Here is an 18,149-nt window from a genome sequence, read left to right as displayed (position 1 = left end):
CACAATTTCAATGTCTTTTATGGTTACTCACATCTATAGGGAGGGGAACCACTGTGCGGATCTTTTGGCTTCCATTGGTCTCTGTTTAAATACCTTTTTCTGGTGGGATCATCTACCTCAACAAATTAGGGTGGATTTTGCTAGAAATAGGTTGGGAATGCCGTATTTTAGGTTCTGTTAGCTTTTGGAGGGTTTTGGTTGTTTGTCCCCCCTCTTATTTTGTATCTCTTTTGGTTATTAATATATTTTAGGGTCTTGCTTATCTAGCAAGACTCCTTTGCTTAAAAAAAAAAAAAAAAAACTAAAAATATCAAAATCTCATTCATATAATACTTTCAAGAGTAACAATCAAAACAATAGATAAAGTACATAGTTTAAACATTGAAAAACCAATACACTAGTATAGTAGATTCCAGATTATGAGAAACTTTGTAACAATTGAAGGCTGTACAAAACAGTTGGTAAATGGAAACTGAACTAACAATTGAAGACCAAAGAGTCACAATGGCTGTGCAAAACCAAGTTGTTTTAAGAGTGGCCACGAATCTTTGAAGGCAATCAGAGCTGAACGATCATGGATATTGCAAGGCTGTCATAAACCAGAAGACGGGGTGGAGAGTTCTTGACGGTGCGAAACTTAAGTTCACAGAACTACCTGCAATGCAACAAAATAAATCGATGAGAGACAAAACTTTCTCCGCGAGCAGCGGGAACACGAAAGCTAAGTCAGGGAATTATCTGCAAGGAAATAGGAGGTATAGAGATATAGGCTACCTTTTACTTTGAAAAAAGAAAAAACCCAAGCAAGAAACAGGAAGTTTAGTTCATGCATTAGAATGAAAAAATGATTTAAAGAATACAAGATATACAGCAACAAAGAAACACCTTATGCTATATCAACAACTCAAATTGATCCAATATGAAATCTCATACATTATTATCTGCTGAACAGATATAGCAATCTGAAATCAAAAATTAGCAAGACCATCACATAAAATGTGCCTTAACTAACACACACACACACACACACACACACATTATGTCCCCTTACTAGAAGGCATTCCCTTTTATAGTAAAACAATTGGTTTGGTATTCTAGAAGTGATTATGGTTTGTTTTACACGAAATCAGTTCCATGTTTAAAATCAGTAGAAAATTGACTGAATGTTTATAAACTACATAAACATGGATATTTAGAATGGATTCTCCTTCTACTTATCCTCTAAACAAAATTTGAAAACATCATAAACAATGATATAAACTGTGAAGTGGATCACATTCACATATATATTCTTTGAATTGTCCAGACCTTATAACTTTAGAGCTTATATTGGATGACGCACTCTCAATTGAGCAATATATGATGACCCCAGCAACTTTTAGATGCCAGGCCTGCATTCGTTTCAACTACCAAAGTTTCAGCTACTTCTTCAATAGTAAATAACAACTTAATGAGAGAAAACAACAATAACAATACAATTTGCTACATCATATTTTCCCTATGCCATTGTAGTTTTCTTTGCAAGGGCATTAAATTTTTATGTTTGGCTTGTATATATGGTTTCTCTAATTCTAATTGAACTCTTTCGTCCTTCACAACCATTTACACAATACAAACTCATATATCATAATTTAATTAAGTTAATAATAAAGGAATTCACCATAGATCATATGCAAAAAAAAAAACTCTCCAACCCTTCAAAACAGGTGTTGGCAAGCTTATTTATGTTTATTATTGTAGGGTATGGTAACATTGATTTTGATATATACTGAAGCCTACCTAGAGTATATTTTATTCAGTATTGGAATTTGCACATACTTCTACATAGAGTATATTTCATTCAAACAATACAAAAATCTTATGAGCAAACCATCTAAACAACATTCAACAAAAATCCCTTTTCTATTTCAACTAATGTCCTGATTCTATCTATGTCAATAACAAAGATTCAAATGAATAAATTTTACCTTGAAAAGGTGAAGCAGGATAGCTGAAGAATTGCGAACGACGGCAAAACCCAATTGCACAAATCTGAGAACGCAAAAGTCAAATAAGAAATTGCACAAAATTTAAAAAATCAAGTAATTAACGAAAGAAAACATCATCACTGCCTTGTTACCAAAGAAGAAGAAGAAGAAAATGAAGGGGTTAACATTGCTTTGTTATTTAAAAAGAAGAAGAAAAAGAAGAGGTTAATATCTGTGTTGTTAAATAACAGCTATAGTGGCGCTATAGCACTATAACGGAGAGATATTTGAACAAACCACTATTATTCTGAGATATGCTATTCGGTACAAGAAAAACAGCATTTATTTAGGTCCTATAGCAGTAAGTGTAACGCCCCATTTTTTAACAACAAAAATTGTGTCTGTTTTTTTTTTAACGAAAGAAAACTGTTAAACTTTATTAAACACAAGTTATAGAATTTTATTCACAAAATAAATTGAAGGTTCCTTTTCAAAACAAGCGTCAGATTTATATAGAGCTTTGCATGACAGTTCAACAATTTACATGACATGATTACATCCCTACGCAGAGGGAGGATTTCCTTTCGAAAGTACTATCCAAAATTAGAGGATTACTAAGCTGAACTTTTACTTTAAAATGAAGAAAGTTGGGTACTAGACCCTCTAATGACGATAAACTCACATCTGGCTCCCTAATAACTATATGGCTAGCCGCGAGTACGTTACCCGTAGATGTGACCCGTCCTGAGGCCGGGGCAAATCCCCAAGACATAGTAGTTCCTTTGTCAGAGAAGTTGAAGTTCGTCGCCTCCGATGGAAGCATCTCGGGATCCCATGGTGCCATCATAATTTATGGCATATAGCCCACACATCCACCGAAAGGGTCACCATTTCCGAAAATAACAAATATAAAGATAACATGAACAAAGCAAACATTATACAAGGATTAAAGATCGCATTTTAACCCTTGTATGGAAACAAGTAGAAAAATAAGATTAATACAAAATTTATTATGACTCGACTCCTAATGCAATGCCTATATGTCAATGCATATGTTCCGGAATTAATACACCTCTGCAGAGGGTCGTGGCCACGCCACTAAGGAGATGAGTATCTACTCATCTATCAGACTCGATGATCCACTACGGGATAAGGTGGTTTTAAAACGCACCCCGTGCCACCTCTCCGGTGTGCACCTCGTGACTCCTCTCTGGTGGTCACGTAACTATGAAATGCATGGACATAATATTTTTCAATAGGTATATGAACTTCTAGTCACATGTTACGACTCAGAATATACCATAAGTAATTTATCTCATGCATAAATGATTTCATATACATATACATTCATTTATTCACCTTGAAATTAATATCATCAGAAAAGTATGAAAATACTGAGCAGATATACATAACAAGGAATAGTGTATAAATATATCTAAAAAGTGGATAGGTGCCCTTACCTCGACTAGCTTTTTATTCAAGCAAAATTGTCTTTTGTCCCTTTAATTTCTTTTAGTCATCAAAGTCCCTCCAAGTAAAGACCTTTATTTATTATCTTACTAATTTCCCCAATTCTCACTCACAATCTCACTTTTCTCTCGAAGTTCACCACACCAACACTCAAGGAAACGGAAAAGAAAACTAAAGGAGTGCAGAGAGAGATGACCAGACTCGAGAAAAAACAAGAAAGATAGAACTCAACTAGTTTCTACCCAAAGAGACCACGATGTTGAAGATCAAGAATAAGGCCAGGATTTATTGTTACTATTATTATTTATTTTATTTGTTTTTAAGGTACAAGTTAAAACTTTTAGAAGTTATCCTTTTCTAAAATAAATTAACATTTCAAAATAACGTCTAATTAATAAAAGTTTCCTATCTTTAACATGTCCTGAACTATACTAATTCTTAACGTATTTGTTTGTTAAATTTTAAAGAAGAATTAGAGAGAATCTCCTTTTTTATGTCGCTTCCCAAACTTCGTTAAGTCTGTTAAAATTTTAAACGCGCAAAATAAAATTATCAACTAACGTCAAGAATATTATTTTCATTGTTGTTCAATAAAAAGTTCATCCTTAAGCCATTTATTTATTGTTATTTCTAAAGGACTAAAGACACACATAATGAAACTATTACTTTCTAAAACGTTACGTTGAGAAAATAAATCTAACCGGTATAAATTTTTATTCTAAAGTTCTCATTCTAAAAATATTAGTATCTTTAGCGGCTAACTATTCTTTTTAGGTTACTAACTAAATCATGTATTAGACTAACAGTAGTAAAAATTATTCTACTTCATATTCTATTTTCACACAAAAAAGTAAGTCTACTTTCCAAAGTCCATGACTAGAGCTAATAAGTCTTCTATAAATTAACTTAACATCTTTATTTTACAACTCACAAGATTACGCGTTTATTCCCTCAAAAAAAAGATTACGCGTTTATCAGTGATGGTTTTGAAGAAAATCAAAGTCCAATATGTCCAAAAATATATTTTGTAAATGATCGATTCAATATCTTGAAAATTAATTAACATTAATTAACATGTTAAAAGTAGAATCGAGATTCTAAATTAAAGTCTTATTCCAGTTTTAGTTAGCTAGCAATTATTTCAAAAATTAATTAATGTAATTAATCCATAACACTAAAAGACTAATTTTCTTTTTCTTTATAGATAGATATTATTAGATATAGGTGTGACTTCTTTTAATAATAAATAAACAAAAGTGGTAAAAACCTAAACGAAAATAGTGAATAATTAGACTATGTTACTACAAGTACAAAGGGAATAAAGAACTTGTGAATTAGTTGTTTCTAAACAGAAAACGTGAAACAAGTTTCATAAATAAAAGAAAAAGATAATGAACATGGTATATTAATTTTTTTAACCAAATAATGAGAAATTAGTTAAGTTAAACAAAAAGGGTCTTGTGATAATATTGGTTTAGATGAAAAGAGAGAAAAGAAACAATAGTTATAGAGTACTCTTGTAGCATCAAAACCATGGTTAAAGTTTCACTTCCAAAAATTAAACAAGGAAACAAAAGAAATAAATTGGAGAAGAGGTCCTTACAAATTCAACATATGGCAGCCAAGGGAGGAGAAGAGTAAATCCACCACATTTTTTTTTTATATCTCTTTCTAAATCTATCTTCTTTTTTTTTAACAATTTTCATGACCAAGTTCTCCTAGCTTGTCTCTAATTATTTACTTATTTATTTTCCTTCAAGCCTTTATACAACAAGTTAAAAATGAAAGTTCTTGGTTCCTTAAGTAGAAAGAAGTTTTTAGGCCAAAAAGAAAGAGAAGGATGAAGAATAGAGAAAGAGAGAGACACGTGAGAGAGAAGAGGAAAGAAGAATGAAAGAATGAAATGAGAAATGTGAATTTGGTTGGCTTTGGCTTGTGTGTATATACATATATATACAAGTGAAAGAAATTATATAGAAGGGTGAAAAAGAAAGAAGAATGAAGAGATATGGATGAGGAGAGAAGAAAGAGGAGAGAAAAAAATAAGAGATAAGAGAACAACTAGAGAGAGGAGAGAAGAATGAAAAGAGAAGGAAGAAAGAAGAAAAAGAAACGTGAAAGAAAGAAGAGAAAGAAGAGCTTTGGGAGTATTTGATTATTTTGATGCTTTCAGCTTCTCAAAATTTCGGGTGCTTTTCCTTTGCTAGGAGTGTGTCTATTTATAGCCATAATCCTCTTCTTGGTGAGCATGTGAGCATGTGTGTGAGCTGCCAATTTTTAAACTCCCACGTGAGGAGCCTTTGTTCCTTCGTGTGAATTCACAATGGTGCTAGCAATTTGTGGTAGTAGCCTTTACAGCAAATACAAAACCATGTGCTATTTCAATACCATGTGATGTGTTGCTTCCTTATTGGTCCACGTATAGAATTGGATGCAAAAGCTAGTAATCTTTTGTTGAAATATCAATTTACATTTGGTTCTTATGAGAGAAAATTTTCAATGGAAAAAATATTTTTATTGGATAAATCAATCATAGATAATTTTATGAGTTTATACAGAGAATTCCGCACAAAACGGAATTAGTTTTAAAAATTAAGCGCGATCAAATTTTTGTTTGTCGAAGAGATTGAAAATTAAATTCTCGAGAAATTTTCCAAAATTTTTATCATGAGTCGCTATCGCGACAAAAATCACAAAATATTCGAGTAGCGATAAAAATTCATCGTCGAAGGTATGATTTATTTTTATTTGATCATAAACTAAAACAAACGAGGAAGCATAATACTATATTATTAACATTTATTTATTCTTAAAATTACGGGTCTTACAGTAAGCATCCACATTTGAGAATATTAATTGCCTAAAAGAATAAATGAATCAAGTATGTCGTTAACTGATGACTATGCACAACTCCAAAAATAGTCAGATAGTGAGATAGTTGTATGGAAACCTATTCAACCTTACAAGCAGTTTTGTTTGAGCACCTTTTCCATGCCATATTCTACAAAAGGACAAGTGTTTTGGCAATAGACCCATAGGATCTTCATTTAATAAACCAGAGGCTTCCTCATGGAATTTAGAATTGCTGATTTCTGCAACCCACAAATGTTTTGTCCCTTTTTCATCATTCATTTTCATTTTTTTTTCATACATCATTTTTGTGTATATTTTGCATGACAATTTCTTTTTCTTTCTTTTTGTTCTCTAATTCTCTAGTACCCCACCCCAAACTTAGTTGGTTGCAAATTCCAATAGCAACCTCAAACTTAATCTTTAGCAACATTCCACAATGCCTAACTCAGAAAAACAATATGGGACAAGTTCTAAAAGTCTCAAAGCTTGTAATGTAGTTTGTCACCGAACAAAAAGTTCTAATCCTACTGGCTCAAAGTGGTTAAGAAAAGGATAAAATATAACAATTAACAATCAGGGTAGGCTTCAAAAGGCTCACAGGACCAAGCACTTTTGCCTCAGTGTGCTAATGACAAAGATCAATCAACAGTAGAGAAACAATGCAAGTTCTAGAAATGTAAATGCATGGAATATTCTAATATAAGTAAATTGAAAAACAAAATTTAACAATGAACCTTATGGCTGAGATTTCTGGGAGTTGTGACTACCTATCTTTACTGCCGTATACTTCGCCTTTGAAAACCAAGTCACTCCTCCTTTTGAACTTTGGAATACCACTTGAACAAACATTTGTTATCAAACTGTAAAAAGTCAACTAAACAAGCAAATCCATCAATAATAAACAAGTGCAGGAATAATTATACAAACGGGGGGGGGGGGGGGGGGGGGGGGGGGGGGGTTACAGCCGAGTTATACTTAACCAAAAGCAAATAAAATTGTTCGAACATAAAAGTTAAAATTACAAGACCAAAGTGCTTAAACAAAAACAGAAAAATAATAAAAGATGGGCCATCAGTAGCCCAATCAATCCTGCATCTGGTCCTCCGGAATCCAAGTGTTGGGGTCCTCCTCTGCATAGGTATCCTCCCCAAAGTGTTGTCTAGACTGGGCACCACCAGCAGTAAAGTCAGCTCTAATCTCCTGCTCCCTATCCTGAGCTCGACCTCTGGTGACATCAAAGTAATGGTCCATAGCCTCCTCGGACCCATCAAAACGCTCAAAAGAGCCCGTCATCTTCCTCCTGTTGAGGCAGACCGCCTCAGTGAACTCCTGACCAAACCTCGAATGGTTCCAATACTCCTGATCGGACACCTCATTCATCCAGTTTGCATGGCCGAACATGTAGTTCAGCATCATAGGATGAATGGGCGCATAGGTACCCTGTTGACTGCTTCCCTCTCCAGCAATTGTCTGACTCTGAGGTGGCGGTTGAGGCTGATGTGGTGGTGGCGGTTGTGGCTGTCCTGCTGCTGCTGCCTCGGCAACCATGATAGCATGCATGCGCTCATGATAATCCTTGACAAAGCCATCCATGTAAGTGTCGGTGATGGGCTTCATCATGGCTACACTCAGATCGTTCCCAAACAAATCACACTTAGCTTCCTCACAAAGCCAATTGATAAGGCTCAAGTGAGGAAGCGCCTTCTTGGTACCTGAAGCAAACATATAAATATTGTTGGCAATTAACTCACCAACATTGATGGGAGCACCATCAAGAATAGCAGACAGCGTAAGCAAGCGGGGCAGCGGAATCTCTGAAGTACAAGTGGTGCCCTTCAAAGTCTGCACCACAAAAGATGCCCACGCCTTCGCATGGGGCTTGAAGTCAGCCCTCAACAGCATATGCGACCTTCTATGCCACTTAGCACCTTCAACACAAATCTGCAACAGCAACTCTTCCCACCTAACATCATTCCAGTTCTTGCACTCCTCCATCCTCCTCTTCACATCATAAGTCTCCGGTGGCACTATCTCCAACAAGTCATTGATCATCTCCGGGCTATAATCAATCTCCTTACCCCTCACATAGGACACATACTTCCTCCCTATGTACCTAGCATTGGAATAGAATTCTATCCCAATAGTCTTGTTGGCCTGCTCAAATATCATGCTCACAAGGGACTCCCACCCTCTCTCAGTGATCACATGATGGAATTCTGGGTTGGAGATGAGTTTGGTGAAATCAAAACCTCTCTCCGGGATCACTCTAAAGCCACGGATGTCTTTGAAACGGTCTCGGGCAGCATTGTTGTAAAACCTATGGTTGACCGATGGTGGTGGTGCGGTGTTAGGGCTAGGTTTGACTGGTTGTTTGAGTTTGGGGTGCTATTTTGGCCTTTTTGGATGGCTGGGATGTGGCTTGGGACTTGCCTTTGTTGCGGGTCTCAACCATGGTTAGGGTTAGGGTGGAGATGATGAATATGAGATGTTTGTGGATGATGATGGAGGTAGATGATGATTGTTTGGTGATTTGAAGATGAAAAGATGAAGAATATTGGTAGAGAAAGGTTAGAAATTCGTAGGTTAGAGTTCTGGGAAAATTTTGGCAGAGTTTGGCTACTTTTGGAAGTGAATGGAATGAAAATCGTGGTGGGTTTATTTATAGGCTGGGGAAATCGTGTCACGTTAACGTGTCACGATTTGGTTTTGTAACGGTTTAATTTTTGAAACTGCCAAAATCGTGTCACATTTGAGCAAAACGTGTCACGATTGCTCATTTTTGAAAAATTTCTTGCCCAGAAATCATGTCACGTTTTGGCCAACGTGTCACGATTTCCAATTGTCGAATGCACCCAGTTTGGAGACTTAGAAAAATTTTAGGTGCCGAAAATCGTGTCACGATTTCAGTATCGTGACATGTTTTTGAAAATGTCGAATGGCACCATTTTTAACTTAGAAAAATTTCTTGAAGAGCTTCAGAGGGTAGGCAAATCGTGTCACGTTTTGCCTAAAACGTGTCACGATTTGCACAGTACTGGTCAGCAAAAAAAATTCTTCCTCTGTTTGTTTCAGCAAAAATCTTTTTGTGTTTTTGAATTTATTTTGAAAGCAATAAAAATAAGAAATACTACCTGAAATACACATGTGGGTTGCCTCCCACCAAGCGTTTCTTTACCATCACTAGCTTGACTTATGATGACCCCTAAAGATCATTCACCACCATTCCTGGTCCATTCTTTGGGAGTCCACCTCCAAGATATGGTTTCAGCCTTTGTGTGTTACCCTTGAAAGTCTCTTGTTCACCAGGCTTCCTCAGCTCCACAGCTTCATAAGTAGAAATGTTCCTTACCAACCCCTTGTCATAATACCTCCTAGCTTTCTCTATTGTGTCAGAGAAGATGGAGAGCATACACCATTGAAAGGTCGCCGGCGCATTACGCACCCCAAAGGGCATCCTCCTATAAGCAAATATACCAAATGGACCATTGAAGGTAGCCTTTTCCTTTTCCTTATTCAAAGTTTCCAATCCCCCATACTTGTCGCCAAGGATGTCTCCAGGTGGTGACTGTTGCATGTGTTCTTTGCTTGCTTCAAGTTTCTTAAATCAATCACTCACCTCAAGATCTTCATCAGGCTCACAACTCTCTATAGAATTTACAATTGCTCTTTCAAGAGGTTGTGGTGGCTGTGGTTCACGAGAGTTGTCTTCTACTATTTCTTCAACAACATCAATCCGGTAACACTTGGGGTTTTCCTCGGTGTTTCATTGCTTCAAAGATATTGAACACCACTTGCTCGTTATGGAATCTCAACATTAGCTCTCCCATCTCAACATCAATCAAAGCACGACCAGTTGCAAGGAAAGGTCTTCTTAGGATGAGTGGTATTTCTTCATCTTCAGCCATGTCTAAGATCACAAAATCTGCTGAAAACACTAGATCGTTCACCTTAACTAGCACATCTTCAAGCACACCGAAAGGATAAGAGATTGACCGATCAGCTAAAGTAATGGTCATTCTTGTTGGTTTTGGATCACCACACTCAAGCTTCTTCATCATTGAAAGGGGCATCAAATTGATACTTGCCCCCAAATCACATAAAGCTCTTCCAACGTCTACCGGTCCAATGGAGCAAGGGATAGTAAAATCACCAGGATCTTTCAGCTTAGGTGGTAGCTTATTTTGGAGAATGACTCTACAATTCTCGGAAAGAGAAATGTTTTCATCATCCTTAGGCTTTCTTCTTCCCGTTAGCAAATCTTTCATGAACTTGGCATATAAAGGCGTTTGATCAAGAGCTTCACCGAAAGGAATATTCACCTGAAGTTGTGAGATAAGTTGCATGAACTTCTTGAATTGTCCTTCCTCCTTCTTTTTCTTCTTCTCTAAATGAGGGTAGGGAAGCTTCACATATGATGGAATAATTTGTGGCTTATCTCCATCCTTCAATATTTGACTCTTTGACTTCCTCAAGATTGAATCTTCATCTATCAATTTCTCACTTTTTTCTCCCTCTATTTTTTTCTTCTTTTCATTTTCGACTACTCCTTGATCATTCTCCTTTTCAACTACACCATTTTCATTTTCTTTTTCAACTTCGCCATCTTTTTCCACCTCCACTACTACTTCATCAACTTTCTTTGGAGCTTTTGGAACTAAAGGTGTCAAAACCTTTTTGCTCCTCAATTCAATTCCATTACAAGACTCATTCTTAGGGTTGTCTTTAGTGTTACTTGAGAATCCGCCTTTGTTTTGTTCAGCCAATTGCTTAGCTAATTGCCCAAGTTGAGTTTCAAGCATCTTCCTGGAGGCTTTGTTGTTCTTTCTCTCAGCCTCTTGACTCTTCTTCATCTCTTCAAAGTTGCCTTGAGTCATCTTCATAAAGTTCATCATAGTTTCCTCAAGAGCAGAAGGCTTTCTTTGTTGAGGATTAGGCAAGAGTGGGTTCAAAGTGTTGCTATTTGAGTAGCTCAAGTTGGGGTGCTTGTTGATGCCTGAATTATAGTACTGATTTTGTCTTCGGTATCCCCCCATGTAGTTTGCCTCCTCACTAGATCCTTCGGGAACACATTCACCATTGGCATGTTCTTCACTGCATAAGTCACACTTGATTGCAGCTACTTGTTGTTGCTTGTGAGCCAAAGTGAAACCTTGAAATTCCTTAGTTAGAGTCTCTATTTGCTTGTTCATGGCTGCTTGGTTAGCTAGAATTGCTGTTTGTTCACTCACCCCAAACACTCCTCTTTCTTTCTTCTTAGCTTCAGCACGATATTCATTGCCCGCCATGTTTTCTATTAGAGCTTGAACTTCATGATCAGTTTTGCTCTTAAGACTACCTCCCGTGGAAGCATCTAAGAACATTCTAGTGTTTGGTGTCACCCCCTCAGTGAAGATTTGGAGGTATTGTTTCTCGGTGAACTCATGGTTTGGACATCTTTTAAGAAGCAAGTTGAATCGCTCCCAAGCATCATACAATGACTCATTCTCCCCTTGCTTGAAGTTAGAGATCTCCATCTTCTTGTCCCAATACTTAGACATAGGGAAGTACTTCTCGAGGAACTTAAGTTCTAGCTCCTCCCAAGTTTGAACGGTCCCATTGGGTATAGTCAGCAACCAATATTTCGCTCTTCCCGTCAAGGTGAAAGGAAACAGCCTCAGTTTCTTCTGTGCATCGGTTACAGTGGCTGGTTGTACACAAAACTCACATGTTTCAGTAAAGCGACTTAAGTGTTCATGTGGGCTCATGGCTTCGGTCCCATCGAATTGTTTGTCTCTCAAACCGTTGAGAACGGTAGTCTTGATGTCAAAAGCAACGGGGTTAGCTGGTTGAAAAGTGTGGATCAGTTGACCACGATGAGTTGCTAACCCATAGTCTCCTAGCTTTGGTCTCGGTGGTACAGGTTCTCCCATGATAGCAGATCTAGGAGAAGCAGTTGTTTCAGATTCAGTAGAAATTAGCTCCGGTAACGGTATTCGTGCACTAGGTGGCACTGATTGAGACAACCTTTGCAACCGTACAGCTTTCCGAAGTGCTCTAGCAGTCCTTTCTATTTCTGGATCAAACTCTAGATCATCGGAGCAAATTTTACCTCGCATAAATAGCAAAATACCTTAGTAGCACTGCACAATACAAAGTAATCAAATGAATACTGAAACATCAAATTAAAAATAAAAACAGAAATTTAAACTGCAGAAATCCTAAATTATAACGTAATTGCCTTGTTGAAATAAATCAACAGTTTCCGGCAACGGCGCCAAAAATTTGATAGGCGTTTGGCAAGTGCACCAAATACTATCGAAGTAGTAAAATATCGATCCCACGAGGACTCTTTTTAATCTCAATAATTCAACTACGTTGTATTTTAGGATGTATAAAAGTTGTTTTAGTTTGCCACTAGGCAGTAGATTGATTTGGTTTCAATAAAATAATTGCTGAAAATAAAATTGGTTTTCAAGAATAAGAGAGAGATGAGTTTAGGTCTTTCAAATCATCGATGTTCCCCTAATTGTTATGCTACACCTATTCTCATGAATGATCTTCTAATCCCACGATAGTTAACAAAATAGTCCTAATCAATCCCTTGAGTTAGGACCCTCTTCTCAAACTACAGCCCCTAATCCCTTAGGTGGTCTAATAATCTTTGAAGGTTTAAAGCACGTTAACCTAATATTACTAATAAACAATTATCCATTCCTAGACTAACCATGTTTATTAGAACAATTCAATAGGTCTAAGTCGAAAGCTATGGCCAGTAGTCATTCGTTCTCACAAAATCATGTTTATATTTTATCAGGATATAAAAAGCATTAAGAACAATTGAATTGAATAAAGACTAGAATATCATTCACAATAAATAGAGTTTCACAGCATAAGGTATCAATTAGGGTTACAAAGAATCATCTCAGACCTAACCTCTAATGGATTTAGCTACTCATAATAGTGTTTACAAATAACATAATCATTAGAGGTGTTAAAACATACACAAAGTGGTTTAAGGATGAAGAAATCGTCCTCCTTGGCTTCCTTGCAGTCGCAAAATCGCACTTTTCTCTCTGGAATTCGTAACCTTTGTTTTTGGAATAGACTCCAGCTTAAATAGGCACAGAATATCGCCTAAATCGTGTCACGTTTTAAGTGAATCGTGACACGTTTTCACCTTGTAGAGCAAGAAACTGAATTAGGGTTTCACCAAATCGTGTCACGTTTTACCAATCGTGACACGTTTCCTTAATGCCGAACCAAAACTTCTGATGCTTCCCAAATCGTGTCACGTTTGTATCAAATCGTGACATGTTTTCATTCTTTGCGTTTTCTTCAGTTTTTCTGCTCTTTTTGATGCATAAGTCTTCTTGTGAACCCATTTTTATGATGAAAATAAATATAAAATTACGTAATGACAAGATGTCATCAGCTTCTACCAACGCTTCCATGTCCACCTTGTAATTTTTGAGCGAAGCAAAATCCACTGGCAATTCTATTTGAACTATCAAGGACTTTAGTGGAATGGACATAGTTCTTGGCTTGCATACTGAACCAGATCCTGATGTTCCTTACATGCTTGAAGTTGATTCTGGAACACTTCGGTAATGATATTTGAAAATTATTTTGAAAAACTTCAATCATTTTTACCTGAAAGGTATAAGCTATGAACGAAAGAAGGAGTATCAAATTTCAAATAAAATTAATTGAACCATTCTTCTTATCTATAATCTACTTCTTTTCATTTTATTTAAGCTCCGATATTATTATTTTTGTGCGCTCAATGAATTTAATTCACCTGGATATAATTTAGGGGGAGCTTACAAACCTCACCTTAAAGACTATCAGACTCAGGGGGAGTTAGAGATTACAAACCTCAGACCCTGAGCTTACAAACCTCAGAACCCAAAAGTCAACTTGTTAATTAGATTAACAACAATTGATCAATTTTAAATACTATTGTTTGTCATCATCAAAAAGGGGGAGATTGTTGGAACAAAATGTGTTTAACAATGAACCTTAAAGAGTTTTGATGATAACAAGGTAATAAAAATTGTAAATTGGACTAGCTAATATTTGTTCAATTGTACATGACCATAGTCAAAAATTTATATCATACAAGGTTCTGAATGAGCAAATATAGAGCAAAAGAAATCAACGAAATTGAAGCTTAAATGCTCCTGAAGGCAAAGTGCTCCTGAAGACAAAAGCGCTCCTGAAGGAAAAGTGCTCCTGAAGACTAAAGCGCTCCTGAAGTCAAAGTGATCCTGAAGACTAGTGCTCCTGAAGACTGGAAGTCCTGAAGCGCTACGTCATGAGAAGCTACATCATCAGAAGCTACATTATCAGAAGCTGCCTCATCAGAAGTTGTTTTTCACCAGAAGCTGAAGATCAACTGCATTTGCAAAATTCAAGGATTCAAGAGTTGTTTCATGGATCAAAATTCATCTAAAGATAGCAGAAGACTAGTGGAACCTTGCAACTGTCATTTCAAAGGTGTTTGATTGCATGTGCTTGCAAAATGAACGAAAGCGTTGACATTGTACTATGTACGAACTGTACAACCACCTTCTCCACTACTTTGTTTTGTGTCTACGCTACAAGACAAGAAAACAGCTCCAGAATATGGCTACGCCGGCAAAGATGTTCCTTCACAATGGGAATGGATTTCAAATTGGTTCTTCATAGGACAGCAACCAAATCAGGCAAAAGATCATTGGTGAAAGATCAAGCTTGAACAACGACTCTTTTGATGTGCTGGCAATTTCACAACGTCTCTTTCACACCTCTATATAAAGGAGTGAAGACTTAGAGTTTGGTATACGACTCAACTACAATTCACAAGCGCCAAAACTCTTCTGAAATTGTTCTGCTTTCAAAGGTACTTAGAATTTCTGTTTTCAAGTTCATATCTTAGAAATTCTTAAGTTATTGAGTCTGTATCTGATTTGTATTGTGAGCACCTCTGATTGTATATCAAGTGTTCAACCTCAAACAATTTTCTGTGTAATTTTGTTTGTCTAGAAGTCTCTTGCAGTTGTGCTTGAGCATAGAAGTCTCTTGATTGTGTTCTTGAGCATAGGAAGACTCTTGCGAAGTGTGCTTGAGCAAAGGAAGTCTCTTGCTGTGTGCTTGAGCATTTGTAATCAGATATTACATTCTAGTGAACTCTAATTGGAAGTGCAAGGGGGACATGACTACTTCCGGTTTGTGGAAGGAACCTGTATAATTGCTTTGTTTCTTTCTTCTTCTCTCTCTCTCTCTCTGTTTTATTCGCTGCATTTAGAATTTGTTTATCACTTCAGAAGTTGTCTCACTTAGCTTCTGACCAGTGTGTTCACTTTTTTAAGAGAAACGAAGAATTTTTCAAAACACAATTCAACCCCCCTTCTTGTGTTTTTCTCACCTTCAGTATTGAAAATGTAAAGCGACATTCATTTTGAAACAATTTTTTTTGGCTAAAGCGACACTCATTTTGAAACGGAGGTTCTTAAGAGAGTTGAGTCCTAGTAATCCGGAGTTTGGCCAAAAGATAAATAAAACCTAACCAATAATTCTTCCATCTAGGAATCAAACTCATATTTTCTTAAACAATTATTTAAGATGCTAATTGTGTAAATATATATGGCTGCAGACAGGGGCAGATGCATGTGTGCTGTGGTGTGGGCTTGTGCCTACACAAAATATTATAAAATTTTATTGTTAAGTAGAATAATATAGTAATAGTTGATATTTAGACCAAATAACCTACACTTATAACACAATATTTCTCTCTTGGTCCATACTTAAATCAGACTTGACTGAATCCGTCATTGGCTGCAGGATTGGAAATGTATAGCACTGTGTAATAGGAATCGATTATGGACCAAATGTAAACAAATGGTAATATTTAGTAGACCAAACAATAGGAAAATTTAACTAACTTCATCCTATTTAATGTTATAATTCTTGAAATGTCGTACCTTCATCCATGCAACTTTTTAACAACAGAAAATGCAAATGTTTTGAAGGTCCTTCATGCTTTATATGATTGCAAGTTGTTGATATGCAAGTACTTGCTTCTCCGTGCATAACATTGAGCCTTTGGTTCTATGAAGTCCGGATACTCCAAAATGGTGTCGTACCCATGTCGGATACGTATCGGATACCGATACTCCGCGGATACTCCGGATACCGTATCCCAGAAGTATCAGAATTAATTATTTTAATTTAAAATATATATTATATCAGATACTTATAAGATACTCGACGGATACACACAGATACTTATAAAATACTTCACAGAGACGTATCCAAAAGAAATGAAGTGTATAAAAATGAGATTGTGTTGTGAAAATTTAAGATACAAATCACATTATTTTTCGATTAACAAATTAAATATTATGATTTTGATGGATGAAAGTAACGAGAGAGGGAAGATTTAATCAATCAACATTAAACAAACTTTGTTTTGAGTTCTTTTATTGATACATTTGTTGATATCCTAACATATGAATGAAAATAGAATATGATTATACAAAAACTTTACATTTTTTATTTTGATCATATGTATTTTATTTTTTTTGTAAATTGTGACTTTTATGATTATATAGTATGAGTAATCAATGTTTTTTTTAAGTATTACACGCATATAAGTTTTAATATTAATATTTTGTTAACGTATCTTAGTGAATTCCACATTCAAACTTGCACCCAACACATCAAATGTCATTGCATATACCAACCGAATTGTATTTACAGGACAACACTTTCATTTAATTAATATTGTTCTTGTTCACCAACTACAATCGTTCTTGTATTGTCACTAATATTAGCAACTAGTGATTTTAGCATAGAAAAATTTAGAGTGTGTTTGAAACGTGTAATTTAAAATTCTACTGAAAATAAAATTTTGGTCAATTCAAACGCTTAAATATATAATTCGAAATGTTTTATGACATTTTAGATTATATAATCCGAAAAATACATTTTTTTACTCCAAATTTTAATTTTTCTAACGTGTTTAACACTTTTCGGATTCTATAATTTGAAATGACTAAAAAAGTTTCATATTATATAATCCGAAATGTAGTCTTACAAATATTACATTAAAAGCTCCAAGGTGCCTAGAGTTCTAATAGTTTATGAAGTGTTTCGTATTTTATAATCCAAACTCTATTCGGATTTTAAAATCCGAAAAATGATATTTTAAAAAAACAAAAAGACACGTGAGGATGCGGGTGAGAAAAGTAATAGTAATACTTATCAATTAAGTATGATTTTTTTTTTACCACAATTAAGTATGATTTAGGACTGTCTTAATTGCTTATTAAAAAAAAAGGACTACTTTTATTCATTTTGTTTTAACAATTACAAAAAATAAAGCACTTCTTAGTTAAGTAATAATTTTTAAGAACTATCTTATTTGTTTACCAAAAAAATAAAGAAACAAAAGTAGTCTTTTTTTAAAACACTATCTCAATCAAATCTGAATATACTGAACATATACTTATCAATTAAGTATGATTTTTTTTTTACCACGATTAAGTATGATTTTTAAGGACTGTCTTAATTGCTTATTAAAAAAAAGGACTACTTTTATTCATTTTGTTTTAACAAAGTACTAATTTTTAAGAACTATCTTACTTGTTTACCAAAAAAAATAAAGAAACAAAAGTAGTCGTTTTTAAAAGACTATCTCAATCAAATCTGAATATACTGAACATATATAATAGTACTTATCAATTAAGTATTATTTTTTTTTACCACAATTAGGTATGATTTTTATGGACTGTCTTAATAGCTTATTAAAAAAAAGGACTATTTTTATTCATTTTGTTTTAACAATTACAAAAAATAAAACACTTCTTAGTTAAGTACTAATTTTTAAGAACAATCTTA

The 18,149-nt window shown here is 35.3% G+C and overlaps 1 long non-coding RNA gene across 1 annotated transcript; it reads right to left on the bottom strand.

The window, feature by feature from the left end:
* Positions 1-308: 308 nt before the first annotated feature.
* On the bottom strand, positions 309-5,628 carry LOC146903721 (uncharacterized). The gene is made up of 4 exons (XR_015017905.1): positions 3,428-5,628; positions 1,968-2,031; positions 1,309-1,391; positions 309-655 (listed from the first exon to the last, which is right to left on the bottom strand). It is a non-coding gene; the product is annotated as an uncharacterized LOC146903721 (long non-coding RNA).
* Positions 5,629-18,149: the final 12,521 nt, after the last annotated feature.

This window comes from Medicago sativa, chromosome 7 (assembly GCF_051527215.1).
Source record: "Medicago sativa cultivar Bolivia chromosome 7, Bolivia_mono, whole genome shotgun sequence".
In the NCBI taxonomy this organism is placed as follows: domain Eukaryota; kingdom Viridiplantae; phylum Streptophyta; class Magnoliopsida; order Fabales; family Fabaceae; genus Medicago; species Medicago sativa.
This window is presented reverse-complemented; position numbering and strand designations above follow the sequence as displayed.